We start from the raw sequence: 20,167 nt of genomic DNA, 5'->3' as shown, positions 1-20,167 counted from the left end.
TAAATGGAGAATACAACTTCCAAAAACCTAAATACAACCTCTATAAAAATGTTTGATAACACTTCACATTTACCATGGAGTAAAGTGGTAATAACATGGTTAAAGTATATTATAAACTGGGTGGTTCAAGCTCTGAATGCTAATTGGCTGACAGCCGTGGTATATCTGACCATATACCACAGGTATGACAAAACATTTATTGTTACTGCTCTAATTGCATTGGTAACCAGTTTATAATAGCAATAAGGCACCTCAGGGGTTTGTGATATATGGCCAATATACCACGGCTAAGGGCGTTCATTCGTGCCTAAGAACAGCCCTTAGCCGTGGCATATTGGCCATATACCACATCTCCTCGGGCCTTATTGCTTAAGTAACACGTTATACAGTAGTTGTTGCTGTTTACAATGTAAATGTTACTACCTGAATTCTATATAATCAGACTTTAACTCCTCTAAACTGCTCATGGTTCAACTCATAGGCCAGGGGTAGTCAACTCTGACCCTACGAGGTCTGCTGGTGTTCTATTCTACCTGATCATTAATTGCATACACCTGGTGTCCCAGGTCTAAATTTGTCCCTGATTAGAGGGGAACAATGAAACAATGCAGTGGATATGGCTTTGAGGCCCAGAGTTGAGTTTGAGGGCCATAGGCTTATATCAAGGAAAGGAATGGCAATGTTTCGCAAAAAAAACTAAGAGAAAAAAAATTGCTGAGTTACTGCATATATCTCTTTCAATGTGATTGAATTATCCTGATGACAAAGCAGCAGCACACTTACAAGGCTTGCTGATTGACATTCACTAGCCCTTCAGTTATGAGAATAATAGGCTTACAACAGTGGTATAGGAGTTGAACTGGGCCTGACTGTCTATTATTCAAAGTCTGTGGCGCTGTCCTTGGTGCTGTTGCAATGCTAAAACACAGCTCCTTGAGTCACAAACAAGTCCTGCTTTCCACTTTTACATAAAACATGCATGTCTTGTAAATTAGTCTCCATGCAGTAATCTGAGTGACTGTATACTTACACACAAGGCAGTCTTTTTGAACTCTCTTGACTACGCGGCGGCATGTAGCCTAGCAGTTAAGAGCGTTGGGCCTGTGACTGAAAGGTCGCCGGTTCGAATCCCTGAAAAGTCTGCCGATGTGCCCTTGAGCACGGCACCTAACCCTAACTGCTCCTGTAAATCAGTCTGGATAAGAGCGTCTGATAAATTACTGAAATGTAAATGTACTAGAGGTGCACAACCAAAGGACTTTACACTGCTATTGATAGAAAAGTCCCTTGGTATCTTCGTATTATTTCTGCTTTGCTCTGAATAGGCTGCTGCTCTGTGACTTGTTCCACTGTAGCCTAGATCCTGTGATTGAAACACTCGACACAGAGGCCAAAAGCCACTGGCCCATATTTAGACTGAGAAATCCATTCCAGACAAGCCAAGCATTGTTATTTGGCCCCCATTACTCCACCACAGTACTACCCCACATATCACACTATAAATCTAGTATTTTGTGTTTTTACTCACAGGGTGGCCAGTATGGAAATGTATGCACTCACTACTGTAAGTTGCTCTGGATAAGAGCGTCTGCTAAATGACCAAAACGTAAACTGTTATGGTAAGAGATGCTGTATGTGTAACGTTCTCCCATGTAACCTTACACCGCTGCACAGTAGCAGTATTGTTGCAGTAGTCCGTGGTCAGCATAACACACTTTAATAAGCCATCCATCAAAGTCATATAGTGTAGGACATAAGGATGATACGCGTCCATGAGAAAAATGGAACCCATCCACTGCTCCTGGACTGAAGAGCTTTACAGAAGGTTTAAACCCAGCATGGCTTCAGCAGCTGGACTGAAGAGCTTTACAGAAGGTTTAAACCCAGAATGGCTTCAGCAGCTGGACTGAAGAGCTTTACAGAAGGTTTAAACCCAGCATGGCTTCAGCAGCTGGACTGAAGAGCTTTACAGAAGGTTTAAACCCAGCATGGCTTCAGCAGCTGCACTGAAGAGCTTTGCAGAAGGTTTAAACCCAGCATGGCTTCAGCAGCTGGACTGAAGAGCTTTGCAGAAGGTTTAAACCCAGCATAGCTTCAGCAGCTGGACTGCTCCTTTCTTCTATCCGAGGCCTTATAACCATTATGTTGAATCAAAAGCTATTTTACTAATATTGACCAATGGTTGGCTGAGCTCTAGCCAAGATAAAGGATATTGGTGTTAGTGAAACTGCAGCAATATGCTTATTTGTTTACTTCTCTGTTAGCCTCAACAGGCTGAGAGTGAGTCACTTTCTGAGGTGTGGTCACTGGTCAAAACACAACCCTAGCATGCAGCTCACGTAAAGGAAACCATGACAATCACTATTCTGTGGACCCTACTGCTATTTGGAGAGAGTAAGTATTGGTATGGACACACATTGATGCCCTACCTCTTCAAATACGCTAAGAAAATAAATCAAGTTCCAGATAGCCTATCACTTTAAACATTCCAAGCAGAGTGATGCAGACATTATCATAACCATTTCATTTCAAATCAATCATAGCATTACCTTGTGCTGGAGTTTGCAGTTTCTACATCATAAATCAAAATTATGATAAAAACAGACAAATAGCCAACATGTACCTATGTAAACAGTTTATTACATTTACACACAAACATAGTTGTAAATTGTTGGCCTATTATAACCCATTTCTGATGTCCCGTGGTGACAGATGAGACCAAAATAAAAACACATCCATAAAATAGTAAACAATGGACCACTATAGCTACATTTTCTGACCCATGAGCTTGCACAATGCAGCACCACCTGTGTCTGTAGCATGTGCCCTCACTTTGCTAACCATGATGTGGACTGAAAAACGCCCCGTTGGGCGAGTAAACCAGCTGGCCGAGCAGCCACAAGACGCTCTCCTCTCCTCCTCTCCATCTACCGAACAGTCAGGCCACACCCACCGCATTGCAGAAATACCGAAAACCGAGACAGGAACTTCGGGATTGCAAGTCATAACTGTCATACACCGGTGATAGTCTACCAATAACTTATCAAAACCGCTAGACGTTACGCATACCGCCATAGTAAATTGTAGAAAACAGAGCACAACTCCCACAAAACAATACAACGTACAACTTTTACTTTTCCTTTGATGCGCAAGAATCCGTGCGTAATCCAATTATTAGACACTTTTTAACCAGTCGCAAATAGGCATCGGGCGTTTTGATCACATGGCCATGATACTGTATCCAGAGGAAAATTATACTCATATGATACAAAGTAGCTTATGCAGAAAGCATGATTTCTCAAATTACAATGAGGGATACAAAGATTCAATAAAGATTAACATATCTCCATTCGTCTTGAATGTTACTATAACTAAGTTATCCATGAGCAGTATTTTTTGTACAAGGGAATCGCCTCGTCATCTCCTGTAAATGATGCAACGGCCGCACGTCACATTTTCAGATGAAAACATCGATAATGAAACTATTTTCTCTCTTTCCACAATTAATGTGCGACTACTGAATTCAATACACGAGTCCCCTTTATGACATCTGGAGTTACTATTGCATTACCGGGTATCATGTGTCCTCCAAAATCCGTTGTCTGAGGTGCAGTTTCTCCAAGCTTTGACTGCTGACTCCGGTAGTCCCCCTATGTCATCCTGCCACCGCCTGCAGTAGCCAAGCTAGGTTGCCACCGTAGGCTACACCGGGCACAGGGAATTCTGGGATAACCAATAATGCCCACTTTATGAAAAAAAATCTGGACATATCACGACCCAGAGATGGATAATACCTGGTGTTTAATTATGCGGTGTAATTATACCTCTACAAAAGTATACCTCTACAAAGTCCCTGCAGTTTAGGTCCTAATCACAAGGAGCTATCACGCACTCACGCATACATAACCTACTTATTCAAACTTCTGTAGTGTTATTATTTCTATATTTTTGCTTACACTTATTTTCATATTGACATAAGCTTTCCATACAGCAGAGTGTAGGATCATAATATTTTTGTTATGAGCAATTTGGTGATCCTATAGTGGTATTAGTGCCCACACCACAGTTGGGCATTAGGGACTCCCCTGGCAACAGTTCAAGTTGGAGCTCTTCCATACAACACATACAGGTACACACATCCTTGAAGTTTTGGAATAAAACCAGAATCTGCCAGAAACCATGGTAAACAAATTGCTAGCTGTAAAGTTGTTTTCTTTGGCTCTCAGTATGCACTTGGTACAGTGGCAGCTGGTGGGAAAAGTTGGGGGGGAGGATGGATGAAAATTATGTTTGTTGTTGAAAATTAAGTTTTAAAAAATGAACTGATGTTTTACAAGCCATCCTCTATCTAATGTGCAAGTTGATGTTTATTGACATGAATCTTGCCCTGGAGGCAGAACTGAGTGATATCCACTAGATTGGCCAGCTGCAAACTTAAAATTGGCTATATTGTAAACATTCATGAAAACAAATCTTAATTTAAGAATAGGGTTAGGCATTAGGGTTAGCAGTGTGGTTAAGGTTAGGTTAAACATTTGATGACTTTGTGGCTTTGCCAGCTAGTGACCATGCTGCAGAGGTGCCTCCAGAACAAGGTTCATGATGAAAAACGCTAACCTGCTATCCAACATGCATAGAACAACAACACAGATTAAATAGTCTATGAGAACACAACTCAAAACTACTACATGAAACTACAGTATACACAACACACAAAACAGATAACACAATGTCTGTTTACTGTCAATGTGCAATGGCAAAGGCTCCCGAGTGGTGCAGCGGTCTAAGGCACTGCATCTCACTGCTAGAGGTGTCACTACAGACCCTGGTTTGAGTCCAGGCTGTATCACAACAGGCTGTGATTGGGAGTCCCATAGGGCGGCACACAATTGGCCCAGCATCGTCCTGGTTAGAGTTTGGCCGGGGTAGGCCGTCATTGTAAATAATAATTTGTTCTTAACTGACTTGCCTAGTTAAATAAAGGTTAAATACAAAATAATAATAATAAAGTGTCGGAATTCAGATATGACGTCATTGTTGGAGCACTATTCGCAGATATTTTAAACTACGGCACAGGACATGGTTCAATGCGCTAATAAATCAGCATAACCTACTTTTTCAGTTTGCAGGCGTCTTGGAGCTAGAATTGGGATCATTTATACTGTGCTAATGCCGAAACAAAAAAAGGGTAACAGAGAGCAATGTACAATACGGCGAACTTAGCAAACGAGGCATTTGTGGTAACAGTATGGAGGCCGCCATCTTTATGCACCTCTGCTATTAACAACCTGAATCCTGACCTTCAGTCTGGTGAGGACCTTCAGGGGGCCATCTGGGTCTATTTCCATTCAGCCAGATTGGCTTGATTATATTTGCGATATCCATTTATATTAAAACGCCACAGAAAATGCATTTATGATGCTCTGTAGACCTGAGTGCATTAGCGGATATGGTCTGATGCTACCAATGACCATCAGAAGTAACCTATCAAATTATAAATCAGTTTAGACTCCTCAAAATGAAGATTCATAACAGTAACTTTAGTATAGATGACTTAGTGTAAGGTTCTGTATTTATTTTCTTAGTCAACCTTGTGTTCTGTTTTGTTGTGTTCTTGAACGTAGCCCTGTTTCTTTGTGTTCTTGAACGTAGCCCTGTCTTTCATTTTTATTCTTTGATTTCACCTGTGTTAGTTACTCACTTGGTCTCATCAGCTCCTTATTTAGTTCAGTTCATTCTGTTTGTGCCTTTGTGAGGTATTGTTTGTTTTAACTCTAATAAGCCTTTTCCTAGTTCGTTTGTGAGAACCAGTTATAGCCTTCAGTCCTAGTTTTGATTCACCTGCCTGTTTGCCTACCTGTGTATGACCATTGCCTGCCTGTGAAATAAACACCTGCCGCGGTCTGTGAGTGAATCTACACCTTTTTCTCACTGAGTATTCATTACACTTAGATTGCAAGTAGAATTATGAAGCCAGCAAACATGTACAAACATTTCAGGTCATATTACCAGATCAAACGACAATGAAACCTCCTATGAAGAGCATCCATGTTTTTGAATATGCTAAATAAAATATGCTATTTTATTAAATAATTTGTATGACGGGCATATTATCAAATAGCTGAAAAGCCAACCCTAAAATAAAACACAAAGAATAGTAAATAAAGATCCTATATTGTTTCCTTTGATGTATCTGACTTGTCGTTTTTCAAGTGAAGATGTTATATCATTGACTACCCGGGACACCTTCCCAAAAGCACAAGGCATGCATTGGTAAACGACAACCTATTAAGGTCATCCAGTCTGATGTATCTGTGTTTGAATTATAATCTTTGCCATGGTCTGACTTCTGACTGTCATCTCATCTCCCCAAGTTCCATACCTGCCTACATGTACATACAGTGCATTTGGAAAGTATTCAGACCCCTTGACTTTTTCCACATTTTGTTATGTTTCAACCTTATTCTCAAATGGATTAAATAGTTTTTCCCCCTCATCAATCTACACACAACACAACATACAGTGGGGCAAAAAAGTATTTAGTCAGCCACCAATTGTGCAAGTTCTCCCACTTAAAAGGATGAGAGAGGCCTGTAATTTTCATCACAGGTACACTTCAACTATGACAGACAAAATGAGAAGAAAAAATCCAGAAAATCACATTGTAGGATTTTTTATGAATTTATTTGCAAATTATGGTGGAAAATAAGTATTTGGTCAATAACCAAAGTTTATCTCAATACTTTGTTATATACCCTTTGTTGGCAATGACAGAGGTCAAATGTTTTCTGTAAGTCTTCACAAGGTTTTCACACACTGTTGCTGGTATTTTGGCCCATTCCTCCATGCATATCTACTCTAGAGCAGTGATGTTTTGGGGCTGTTGCTGGGCAACACGGACTTTCAACTCCCTCCAAAGATGTTATATGGGGTTGAGATCTGGAGACTGGCTAGGCCACTCCAGGATCTTGAAATGCTTCTTACGAAGCCACTCCTTCGTTGCCCGGGCGGTGTGTTTGGGATCATTGTCATGCTGAACGACCCAGCCACGTTTCATCTTCAATGCCCTTGCTGATGGAAGGAGGTTTTCACTCAAAATCTCACGATACATGGCCCCATTCATTCTTTCCTTTACACGGATCAGTCGTCCTGGCCCTTTGCAGAAAAACAGCCACAAAGCATGATGTTTCCACCCCAATGCTTCACAGTAGGTATGGTGTTCTTTGGATGCAACTCAGCATTCTTTGTCCTCCAAAAACGACGAGTTGAGTTTTTACCAAAAAGTTATATTTTGGTTTCATCTGACCATATGACATTCTCCTAATCTTCTTCTGGATCATCCAAATGCTCTCTAGCAAACTTCAGACGGGCCTGGACATGTACTGGCTTAAGCAGGGGGACACGTCTGGCACTGCAGGATTTGAGTCCCTGGCGGCGTAGTGTGTTACTGAAGGTAGGCTTTGTTACTTTGGTCCCAGCTCTCTGCAGGTCATTCCCTATGTCCTCCCGTGTGGTTCTGGTATTTTTGCTCACTGTTCTTGTGATCATTTTGACCCCACGGGGTGAGATCTTGCGTGGAGCCACAGATCGAGGGAGATTATCAGTGGTCTTGTATGTCTTCCATTTCCTAATAATTGCTCCCACAGTTGATTTCTTCAAACCAAGCTGCGTACCTATTGCAGATTCAGTCTTCCCAGCCTGGTGCAGGTCTACAATTTTGTTTCTGATGTCCTTTGACAGCTCTTTGGTCTTGGCCATAGTGGAGTTTGGAGTGTGACTGTTTGAGGTTGTGGACAGGTGTCTTTTATACTGATAAGTTCAAACAGGTGCCATTAATACAGGTAACGAGTGGAGGACAGAGGAGCCTCTTAAAGAAGGAGTTACAGGTCTGTGAGAGCCAGAAATCTTGCAAATACTTATTTTCCACCATAATTTGCAAATAAATTCATTAAAAATCCTACAATGTGTTTTTCTGGATTTTTTTCTTCTCATTTTGTCTGTCATAGTTGAAGTGTACCTATGATGAAAATTACAGGCCTCTCTCATCTTTTTAAGTGGGAGAACTTGCACAATTGGTGGCTGACTAAATACCTTTTTGCCCCACTGTAACTGGTTTGTATATAATTTTTTTTAAAGGAAATAATCACATTTACATAAGTATTCAGACCCTTTACTCAGTACTTTGTTGAAGCACCTACCTTTGACAGAGATTACACCATCGAGTCTTCTTCGGTATGACGCTAAAAGCTTGGCATATCTGTATTTGGGGTGTTTCTCCCATTCTTCTCTGCAGATCCTCTCAAGCTATGTCAGGATGGATGGGGATCGTCACTGCACAGCTATTTTCAGATCTCCCCAGAGATGTTCGATCGGCTTCAAGTCCGAGCTCTGGCTGGGCCACTCAAGGGCATTCAGAGACTTGTCACGAAGCCACGTCTGTGTTGTCTTGGCTGTGTGCTTAGGGTTGTTGTCCTGTTGGAAGGTGAACCTTTGAGGCAGTCTGAGGTCCTGAGCACTCTGGAGCAGGTTTTCATCAAGGATCTCTCTGTACTTTGCTCTGTTCATCTTTCCCTTGATCCTGACTAGTCTCCCAGTCCCTACCACTGAAAAACATCCCCAAAGCATGAGGTTTCTTCCAAACATGACACTTGGCATTCAGGCCAAAGAGTTCAATCTTGGTTTCATCAGACCAGAGAATCTTGTTTCTCATGGTCTGAGAGTCTTTAAAGGGCCTTTTGGCAAACTCCAAGCTGGCTGTCATGTGCCTTTTACTGAGGAGTGGCTTCAGTCTGGCCATTCTACCATAAAGGCCTGATTGGTGGAGTGCTGCAGAGATGGTTGTCCTTCTGAAAGGTTCTCCCATCTCCACAGAGCTCTGTCAGAGTGACCATCGGGTTCTTTGTCACCTCCCTGACAAAGGCCCTTCTCCCCCGATTGCTCAGTTTGGCTGGGTGGCCAGCTCTAGGAAGAGTCTTGGTTGTTCCAAACTTCTTCCATTTAAGAATGATGGAGGCCACTGTGTTCTTGGGGACCTGCATTGCTTGCTGTTTTGGGTTTTAGGCTGGGTTTCTGTATAGCATTGTGTGTCATCTGCTGATGTAAAAAGGGCTTTATAAATACATTTGATTGATTGATTGATTGACCTTCAAAGCTGCAGAATTCTTTTGCAGTTTTGTCACACAACACAATGCCACAGATGTCTCAAATTTTTAGGGATCGTGCAATTGGAATGCTGACTGCAGGAATGTCCACCAGAGCTGTTGCCAGATAATTGAATGTTCATTTCTCTACCATAAGGTAATGTCAACGTTGTGAACAGAGTGCCCCATGGTGGAGGTGGGGTTATGGTATGGGCAGGCATAAGCTACGGACAATGAACATAATTGCATTTCATTGATGGCAATTTGAATGCACAGCGATACCGTGACAAGATCCTGAGGCCCATTGTCGTGCCATTCATCTGCCGCCATCACCTCATGTTTCAGCATTATAATGCATGGCCCCATGTCGCAAAGATCTGTACACAATTCCTGGAAGCTGAAAATGTCTCAGTTCTTTCAAGGCCTGCATACTCACCAGACATGTCACCCATTGAGCATGTTTGGGATGCTCTGGATCGACATACACTACAGCTTGTTCCAGTTCCTGCCAATATCCAGCAACTTTGCACAGCCATTGAAGAGGAGTGGGACAACATTCCACAGTTCACAATCAACAGTCTGATCAACTCTATGTGAAGGAGTTGTGTCGCGCTGCATGAAGCAAATGGTGGTCACACCTTATACTGACTGGTTTTCTGATCCACACCCTACCTTTTTTAAGGTATCTGTAACCAACAGATGCATATCTGTATTCCAAGTCATGTTAAATCCATAGATTAGGGCCTAATAAATGTATTTTACTTGTAAGTGTAGGTCTTGAAATTGTTGCATGTTGCGTTTCCATTTATGTTCAGTATAGCTTCCTCTCAATTTTTATTTCTCATGTTTTTATATATGTTTTTATTAATTATCCTATTTGATATTGAATACTGCATTGTTGGGTAGGGTATGTAAGTTAAGCATTTCACTGTAGTTGTGCATGTGACAAATAAAACTTGAAACTTCAAAGAATAGAGTGGGTAGATGGTTGGCTGTTTCGTCATAGCCCCCCTCCCAACCCCCCTTGGGGGAACTAATAATCCACATAACAGATTAGTAGGGGGATGAAAAGGAAATGGTTTGGAAGGTTTCCAGACACTGAGCACTCTGACTCAGAGCCTTCAGCAAATTGGAAGTGTTGCCTGAGCGGCGCCGAATCCAAGTCTCATTTACTGTTTGATGCATTTCTGTGTAGGGCAATCTCACTCCAACTGGCAACCTGTTTTCGAACAGTGAGCCAGCATCCTGCAAGTGGGACTAACGACATTAAGTAGCACTCAAGAGCGAATTATAGCTGTCTTAGGTTCATGTCTTGCTATGTGTAATGATACTCATAATATTATTCACATGGAACTATTCCACAGCAGAGAGTATATGGCGGCTTGTGGAATTGCACCCTGTAACACCCTGTTGCCGTACTCTTTTAAATAAAATGTTTATTTAATGCATGCTATCATCATCAGGTCAAAGAATTCAACTATAAAAACACTTGGGAAGCAACTACATTGTGAATGGATTACAACAACAAAAAGTGAATACCTTACATTCTGATGAACAGAATTCCTCAACCCAATCAGTAACACGTGGCTCTATAAAACAAAATGTCCCTTACAAGCAAAAAGTTATTGCACCACTATACAGTACCTCTGCGCTCCATATGGCCCCTTCATATTAAAGCAGTAATGCTCTCTGCATGCTGATGGGAAGCCTTAGTCCCAGAGGCTTCGGCTCCACGCCTGCAGACTCTCAAGGATATTGTTGTTTGTTAAGTGTCATCGCCGGGTGAGAACCTGGGCAAGGAGGAGGAGCTGGAGCTTCACAGATACACAACGAAAACCCTGGCCGTGTCCATTTGGCACACCAACGGAAAATGTTTTAAAACGTTTTGCCAAGGAAAACTAAAATGAGAGTTTGTTATTGTACAAGTCCAGGTAGGTCCTCCATGTTTCAGTCTGTTTTGTTACGTTTAGAGTCTAACGTACACGACCCTGGCCACCAATGAGACGCCAGTCAACTCCGAGGTATGACTCATTACCACAGACTCCTAATTATCGGATGAAAAATAGACAAGCCGATGAAGATTCATTAAACACTTGACTGCTTCTGACGTGAGGGGCAAGTCAATCACTGTTTAATCAGGAACTGAATTTTAATGACTTTAAGTATGCTTCAAGAACCAACTGTCAAAACAAAGATGGTAAAGGTAAAAATTAAAAGGCAAGGAGGAGGTGCAGCCATGGCAGAGATAAGAACATTGCATTTGCTTTTTTTATTGTTTTCAAAGCCAGACAACAAACTGTCTTCTGAAACGTGTTTAGTCTGAGCTCAGGCCGACCATGCAAAACCCTTTGTTGTGTTAGTGTTACTCTGGATAAGCCTTTTTTCTGCCATAAGTGCTTAATCCATGGAGGTAGCTTTCTCTCCACAACTGGAAGGAAAATGTGACTGTTTCTCCTGTGGGGCTATTCAGCACAGCAGCAATCAAGGCATATTTCAAGATTTCTTTATTCAGATTAAAAGCTTCCATGACAACATTTTTCAACTGCAAGTCTTTCAGAACAAATATAGTAGAGTTGTCATGAATGAGGGTGATGCTGTACAATTTTCCCTTCATTTTGGAGAGACTAGCCTATGAAACCTAGTTGTTACTCTTGCTGCTTTCACATTGGATTTACAGATTTTGACTGTAAAAATAAATGGGGTAATGTTTATATTATCCCCTTACAAACAGGCCCATTTTTACCACATTCTTGACTGCATATGCCTTTTATACCTACGGTGCGCATGCCGGCATGCTGGGGATGAGTGGTAGTAGTGGTGTGAAGATGTGGGTGGGCGTCTATTTTAATAAATCTATTGAGAATATACAACATCAAAAAGAAATGGCACATTTTTTGTTTAATTATGTTATGACCAAATTAAATTAATAGTTAATTATTTTGTTCATTAAACAGACAAGACACACCTACCCCATTCACAGTCAAACACACATATATTTTGTAGTAAGAATATAATGGAATATAACAGAATAAAATACAAATCATATTTTTCCCACACAACTTGTGTCACGGAAAAGTGTGAAACCGCAGTCATATAGTATCTTCATCATGATACCAATAGAAAATAATAGCAATTATATTTTCAAAAGTATGTGAGTCTCGTGTCCATATTTCACAACCTTTGTGGGCTTTTGGAGTTGTCTATACGCGATCCAGCAAAATAATAGGCCTACACTTGATTTAGGCTACATTATTGCATGCTAAATGTTTCTGATCAGTGATAGATGAGCAAATGAATAGATGAGCTATACCACCACTTATTTGCCCAGCCAGAAACCAATTAACCAAATAGCCTATAAGGCAGAGATTCAGTGAAACAAAATGCCTGTGCCTGCCAATGCCACCTCAGCATTACGGCTACGTTTCATACTAAGCCGTAGGCAGAAGTTGACCTAAATGATTACTAGATTGCTAGGCGGAAATAATACCGGCAATACCTTTCAGATATAAGGAAAAGGCGAAAAACAGTTGCCGGTATGTCAAAGTTGCCGTCAAAACGTCTTAGTGTGAAAGGGATATATGTAACATGGGTTTGGTACTGTAGGCCTACACAGCAATGTTTAACCAAACATATGAGGCAATCTTCAGTAAAAACAGAGATCTGCACCACATTCTACACCAATAACATCTAATCAACAATTCTGTTTCAAATCCAAAGTAAGTCTTCACAAGATCCAAAATGGAAACGATGCTCAGCCGAACACAGTCGGCCCACAACAGCAAGAGAAATATCCATTGAATAAGTGAGAACTCCACAAAGACCTAATTATTTTGCAATCAAAGACAATGTAACAGTGCGTCTCATAATGAATTCATATTTCAACAATGGCGAGCTCCTTGTGAATCTCTCCTAACAGTGTTTACAAAAGGGTAAAAGGAGGGGAACGAGTAAAATTAGGCTACACTGTGATGTTGACAGAAAGTTATTGGGGCAATTAAGCTTTCATATGGAATTGGAAAACTATGCTTAATTACACAGCGTAAGGATACAAAACTACATCAAATCTCTTCAATTCTGTAAAAACAGTGTTTATTCCTCCTATTATCCAATGAGACAAAGTCAAATATTTAGTCTCCAAAATATTTCAATGTTCCACTGAAGATCACAATCATTCTAGACAGACAGTATCCCACCAATCAGTAAAATATTTAGAAACCCATCACATCGCCAATCACACTTCAGATGTGTTTGTGTGTGTGTGTGTGTGTGTGTGTGTGTGTGTGTGTGTGTGTGTGTGTGTGTGTGTGTGTGTGTGAAATGAGTGAGTGAAATAACGGAAGAGAGAAGATGAAGGGAGCCCTGAATCATATTATCACTGGCTGTTCTGACAGGCAACTTAACCAGCGCACCGGAGAAGACATGATAACGGCTGTGTGGGGCAAATTGAAGGACTGTTTCCTGAGAATATGTCCGCACAACACTATGTTCGTTTAGTTTCGTAAGCATTACATGTTGCGTTATTGATGTGTTGCTAATCGGACTGGTATATCCATCTGCTGCCATGTGCTAATAGCCATGTGCTAATGTGAAGAGGTTGTAGGAGAGATCTAAATCAATTTATACAATGGGTGGTTTGGAATTCCCATTGTTAGATCCTGCCCCTGATATAATAGACAACATACATATGGCCAGTACATTCATAAAAATTGCCATTGTTTATGTTGTTACCTAGCAACGCACTACTATTTTTACAGATCCACTGCCCAGCCATGCAATTTATGAACTTGATATCAACTATGAAAAGCAATTACAAATGATGTCTGATGTTTTTGTTGCAATATTGAAATTCGATATCCACTGTGTCCCATAATGAATGTGTCGGGAGTCGGGATGAGACAGACAGGCAGCGTTTCTCCAGTCAAAATGAATCAGCATAATTTTCATGGATATATACCAACAACAAAAAAATAGATGGAAAAACAGGTAAAACTAAACGAAATGCAGCTAGTTTGCTGCCTTTCAGTCTGAAGTGATTGTGTTAGCTGTGTAGTTGGCAAGCTAAAAAGGGGGAAGAGCCTCCATAGCAACCATTTTTGTTTGCCCTAGCAACCTGCAAAGTTCTGGAACTATCAACCAGCACTTGAGTAGTTTTGATTTACATGGCAGGCAATACAAATAGAACTAACGACCAGAGAACACCTAAAATTGCACTTGACAATCAGTGTTAGTGAATGTAGCATCACGTTTTGTTGAAAATGTTATGGTTAGGGAATGTTTCTTTTTTAATGCTGGTAACTCATTGTATAAAACAAATAATATATTAGAGTCCACGTGCTATGACATTTTTATCATGGCTGTGGTGGTATACTCAGCTTCGCCTCGTGGCTATGGCCACGTCACAACCATGATAAAAATGTCATAACACATGGCCTCTCATGTATTATTTTTTAAGTGATGGTGCTGTAGGGGTGCCCATGGCTTGTTGGGCCACTCTCCAGGGTCAACCTATTAGCTACAAGCCTATATCATCACTTAGCCTATTCAAAAATAAGCCCTCTGTACACAGACCATCTGATGTGTTAGCATGGTCCAAGTTTAGATGCACTATCTCACTGTCATCAACATTTAACAACATTCAATCAACATTCAACACCTCCAGGCTGCTCTTAATGATTATGCTGTTCATTCACACCCTGCAGGATCAGTCCAGCCTATGACCAATCTGCCACACATTGTCCAAAACTGTGATTTAGCCAATGGATTACAGCTAATCTGTAGTAAACCCCCAATCCCTCGCAGACAACGGCTTAGAGTTCGATTTCAAATTAACACAGTCACCTACATTACTGTTGCACATTACTGTGCCCCGTTGTCAAGGATGGACACAAGAATGAAATGAAAAACACATTAGTACATCAGTGACACCAAGATATATCTGAGAAACCAGGAGGGTTAGGATCAATGTTGTTGACTACAAACTGTTGACAAAAACAGTGATACATTAACTACGTGTGGCCCATGCGGGAATCAAACCCACAGCCCTGGCGTTGCTATCACCACGCTCTAACCCACGGAGTCATTGAAATCATAACTATTAAAAAATATATAGAACAGGGGAGAAAGTATAACATCTGAGGGACAGATTTCTTCGCTAGACGGTGAGAAGGGAAAGCAACAGAGCTATAAAACAACATGGCAGACAGACGGAGAGACAGAGGGCAGTCCCAATGACTGGCTGCTTTCCCCACCCATCCTTTGTATGGGCCCAGCAGCTGAACTAGTATGTTAGAATTCTCCTCAGATACCCTTTCTCCTGCCTTCACAAGACTGGGCTCCATACAACCATCACACCACCATTAAGTGACATGCATGTTCCGCTACACTGCAGTCCCTGAAGCCTATAGGACTTGACCTACCATTAGAAATGCAAAGCTCACAGATATGTTACACTTTCTCCTCTGTTCTTTATATTTTTTAATAGTTATGATTTCAATGACTCCGTGGGTTAGAGCGTGGTGATAGCAACGTCAGGGCTGTGGGTTTGATTCCCGCATGGGCCACACGTAGTTAATGTACCTAGTTAAATAAAAGGTTAAAAAAAATATATCTACACTGTACATGGCTATTTACATGTCATTACCATGTTATTACCATGTTATAAGTCATGGTTAGGCTGGTAAAGCACCACTGCAGTGAGGCTTCTTCTCCTTGTCTCCTCTCCTTCATCTTTACTGAAAACACAGGCTATATCAAATCAATATGGAGGATGCACACCGATTTACTTTCACCTGTCTAGTTCTTGAATGTCACTGTATATGGAGGAAAGGAGACAAGGGGATGATGGAGGACGTCACTTTACACTATTGAGATGCACCCTAGGAAACAGATATAGACCGGAGCAGTAGGTGGGTGGGATGCTTTATCTGTCCTCGCACCTGAGTCCGCCCCACACTAGTTAAATAGATCCTCAATTATTCACGACCAGGGGGGAGTCCAGACGCCTCAGGCTAGCCGCCCGCCACAAAGCAGACACGTGTATTCATGCAAAGCCATACAACAAAGAGAGAGATGCCCTAACTGATAGCTACTGGCTAATGTGGTGTATGGTAATCGGTAATCTAAACGGGAAATAGCGGGGTGGTAGTGTGTGTGTGTGTGTGTGTGTGTGTGCGTGCGTGCGTGCGTGCGTGGGTGGGTGGGTATATATGGAGATATTGCTGATGAGTCAGTCACAGAGCAGACAATGCCCATGGCGAGGAGAGAAGTAGCTTAGCGTCACAGTCTACGACGGGTACACACACAAGCTTAGTCATACAAACACATATAGACAAGTGCACACCAGAGCTGGCTTCAAATACATATGTATTTAAGTATTTGTCATTGAAATATTTGTAATTGAGTATTTTCAAATAATGTGGTGTAGAATCAACTACTTCTATTAGTTATTTGAAAGTATTTTCAAATCATGTCCAATAAACAGCCAACAATTTGAAACTATTTTCAAATATGTGTTTCCAAATACATTACAGGACCAAACAGTAATCCTACGACCAAACAGAACTGAGCTGAAATGCCTGGGAGTATTCACATATTTCAATATTTGTATTTGAAAATACTTTGAAATGTAAGTTAAAGTAATACAAATAAATATATCAATATTTGAACCCAGGTCGGGAGCGCACACACACACACACAGACACACACACACACACACACACACACACTTGTGAAGTCACACACATGCATGTATGTGCACACATACACAAACTCACAGGTAAATTCACACAGAAACATGCAAGCATGCACTTGAGCTGGTAGGTTAAACCGAAAGTTAGACACGGACTGAACCGACCACTTTCGTGGACATTTACCAGATATCATTCACCACGATAAGTAGCCTTTACTAGAGATATGTGAAGTTTGAAATAAAATATGTTTGCTAATGTGTGAGTGTTAACGGGACAATTGAAAGCTGCAACATTCAAAGTAGTAGCAGTATTATTATTTGTATTTGTACTTACTTTTTTCTCTCACCACTTTCGTGATATCCAATTGGTAGTTACAGTCTTGTCCCATCGCTGCAACTCCCATACGGACTCGGGAGAGGCAAAGGTCGAGAGCCATGTCTCCTCCAAAACACGATCCTGCCAAGCTGCACTGCTTCTCGACACCCTGCTCTCGTAACCCGGAAGCCAGCCGCACCAATATGTCGTAGGAAACATCGTACAGCTGGCTACCAAATTCAGTGTAGATGTGCCCGGCCGCCACCAGGAGTCACTAGAGCATGATGGGACAAGGACATCCCAGCCGGACAAACCATCCCCTAACCCGGACGATGCTGGGTCAATTGTGCGCCGCCTCATGGGTCTCCCGTTCGCGTCCGGCTGCGACACAGCTCAGGATCGAACCAGTGACACCTCTAGCACTGGGATGAAGTGCCTTAGACCGCGGTGCCACTCGGGAGCCCAGTAATAGTAGTTTTAAAGGGAATGTAAAAAATTACTGTGTTGCACATTAATGTTATACAAACATATTGTTAAATGTATCATTATCGTGATAATTCAGTCAATTTATCATGATATGGACTTTTGCCCATATCGCCCAGGTCTAGTGTGCACACAAACATTCACAGACACACACACAACACCCCCCACACACATCGTCTTTGCTTGTGATAGGTTTTAAGCTATATAATGTTCGTCAGATCCATGCTAATAACATTCTAACAAGGGAAAGCTAAAAAAAAAATACGAAAAAACACCCAAATCTATTCAGCGAAGCCCTTCCAGAATCCATCACTGAGACATCTATCTACAAAGGGCATTCACTCAGCAGGGGGGATGAATCACAAGGTATTTCTACGAGCTGAAGAAGGCACCAGGGACAATTACTGCAATAGAATATCTCACACAGAGTAAAAAGTAGTGGCTGTTTTTTTTTGTGAGGCAAAAAACATGAAACATTGCCTCTATGTGCAGCCATGCGGGATCCGTAATTAAAAAAGGTCTTAACTGCGGCATTTTAAGATGGACTAGAATGCTAGGGCTGTGACGGTAATGGAATTTTGGATGACGGTAATTGGCCCGCCAAATGACCGTGGTCTACGTAATAATGCTTTGAATAACAGACAAAAAAATATATAATAATTTTCTCTCCTCCACTCCTGACTGCATGTGCTGCCATATATTATATTTCTGTGTTCTGCTGCTGCACCTCGCTGGCACCTTTCTCTGTGTTCTGCTGCTGCACCTCGCTGGCACCTTTCTCTGTGTTCTGCTGCTGCACCTCGCTGGCACCTTTCTCTGTGTTCTGCTGCTGCACCTCGCTGGCACCTTTCTCTGTGTTCTGCTGCTGCACCTCGCTGGCACCTTTCTCTGTGTTCTGCTGCTGCACCTCGCTGGCACCTTTCTCTGTGTTCTGCTGCTGCACCTCGCTGGCACCTTTCTCTGTGTTCTGCTGCTGCACCTCGCTGGCACCTTTCTCTGTGTTCTGCTGCTGCACCTCGCTGGCACCTTTCTCTGTGTTCTGCTGCTGCACCTCGCTGGCACCTTTCTCCCGTGTGCTTGTTTGCTACAACACCCGGTTTGTTTCAGCAAGGAGCAACAACGCTTCATCACGTTTTTAAGAGACCATGTTACCGTAGAAACGGACACAAATTCCCAGCCACCCCCTCTTCAGTCAGCTGTTTGTAAAAATAAATAACAAAAAAGGTTAAAAGGTTATGACGGTTATTTTATTTTCACGACTGTCTTCATCCATTACCGTCAAATACATGGTTATACGGTAATTGTGCCAGCCCTATAGAATGCATCTGCACACTGAAAGCTAGACAGACAACTGCATGGAATCCTACAGTCCTGTATGGAGGGCGGTGACTGTGAAATAGGCCTGCTCAAGAGACAGACTTCTATTCTAGATGTTCTGTCTCTGGAACTGGGCCAATACAACATGCACACACATTTAGTTAGGCATGCCTCAGATAAGAACAGCATGAAAAGAGTGGCACTGATCCACAGTATACTGATAGACAACATGATCTGCAGTAGCTAATATAGCCTAGATCTGGTCATGCTACATCCAAAGCTGTGCTACATTGCTATTGCTCAGTATATAACTCAGTATACTACTCAACTGACTAACCTAGTACACACTGTACATGTTTGTGAGGGAGGAGTTTGTCTGCTGTTTTGGTTTGCAAGTTCTCTCCTTCACCTGCCGCGGGTATGTAGCCAAACCTGACAGATCTGCTGTGGGAGCGCGCGCGCACACACACACACACACACACACACACACACACACACACACACACACACACACACACACACACACACACACATCTTCAAAGCTCCAGACTTCATTCCTTGTCTATTGGGCTGTTTTTCAGCCATTCCCCTGCACACTATCTAATATGACAGAGACTATAATTGCTTTTGCTGAGCAAGTGGGCTCTAGCTCTGGCAGTCCCTCAACACAGACTTTTAGGAAAATCATCTTTAATGATGTCTGAAACCTCAATCAGACTTTTACAGTGGACTCAATGTGAAGAATGGGCACACTTTGCTGAAGAGAAAGCCATCACAGCACAGCCAGCCAAATGAGCAGCACTAAGGCAGAGTCGAACCTACAGCAGACACTCAAAATGCCTCTACTCAGGTGTCTCGACATAGTAGGCAACCCCATCATCTTAGTGGGTAACAATTAAGTACCATACTCAGTTAAAGTGGTCAAAAAGAAACAAAAATAGCTTCTTAGCAAAGAGCAATTTCTCAAGCAAGAATTTTGCTCTGACTGTCTGGGAGTGATGTCACCAGGCAGGCCAAAACTCCATCCCACCAAAACAGGCTGAAACTTCAGGCAGTCTTTTCAAACAGCCCTTACACAAAAAAAATCATTATCATCAATTACACAGTATTATTCCAACCTCCAGTGTGGAAATATATATCTAACACAGGGAAACTCCACAGACCTGGCACTCATAAAAGGCAGGAGAAAAGCATGTTTTTGTCATGAACAGCCATCTAATATCC

The 20,167-nt window shown here is 41.9% G+C and overlaps 1 protein-coding gene across 50 annotated transcripts in view; it reads right to left on the bottom strand.

The window, feature by feature from the left end:
- The window catches only part of epb41l3a (erythrocyte membrane protein band 4.1-like 3a), an 81,875-nt gene that overhangs the window by 54,181 nt on the left and 7,527 nt on the right, over positions 1-20,167 (bottom strand). For 20 of the 50 annotated variants that reach the window (XM_090199527.1, XM_090199476.1, XM_090199492.1 and 17 more), the window contains exon 1: positions 3,572-3,705. The exons of 19 other annotated variants lie outside the window; for them this stretch is intronic. The gene's annotated coding sequence lies outside the window, so the exon portion shown is untranslated. Of the gene's footprint in view, positions 1-3,571; positions 3,716-20,167 lie in introns of those variants that run through there. 11 more of the 50 variants (XM_090199479.1, XM_090199493.1, XM_090199507.1 and 8 more) reach the window with 1 other exon arrangement.

This window comes from Oncorhynchus mykiss, chromosome 15 (genome assembly GCF_057628025.1).
Source record: "Oncorhynchus mykiss isolate SJ-2025 chromosome 15, ASM5762802v1, whole genome shotgun sequence".
Taxonomy (NCBI): domain Eukaryota; kingdom Metazoa; phylum Chordata; class Actinopteri; order Salmoniformes; family Salmonidae; genus Oncorhynchus; species Oncorhynchus mykiss.
The sequence above is the reverse complement of the archived record's forward strand: the minus strand, read 5'-3'. Positions and strand labels throughout refer to the sequence as shown.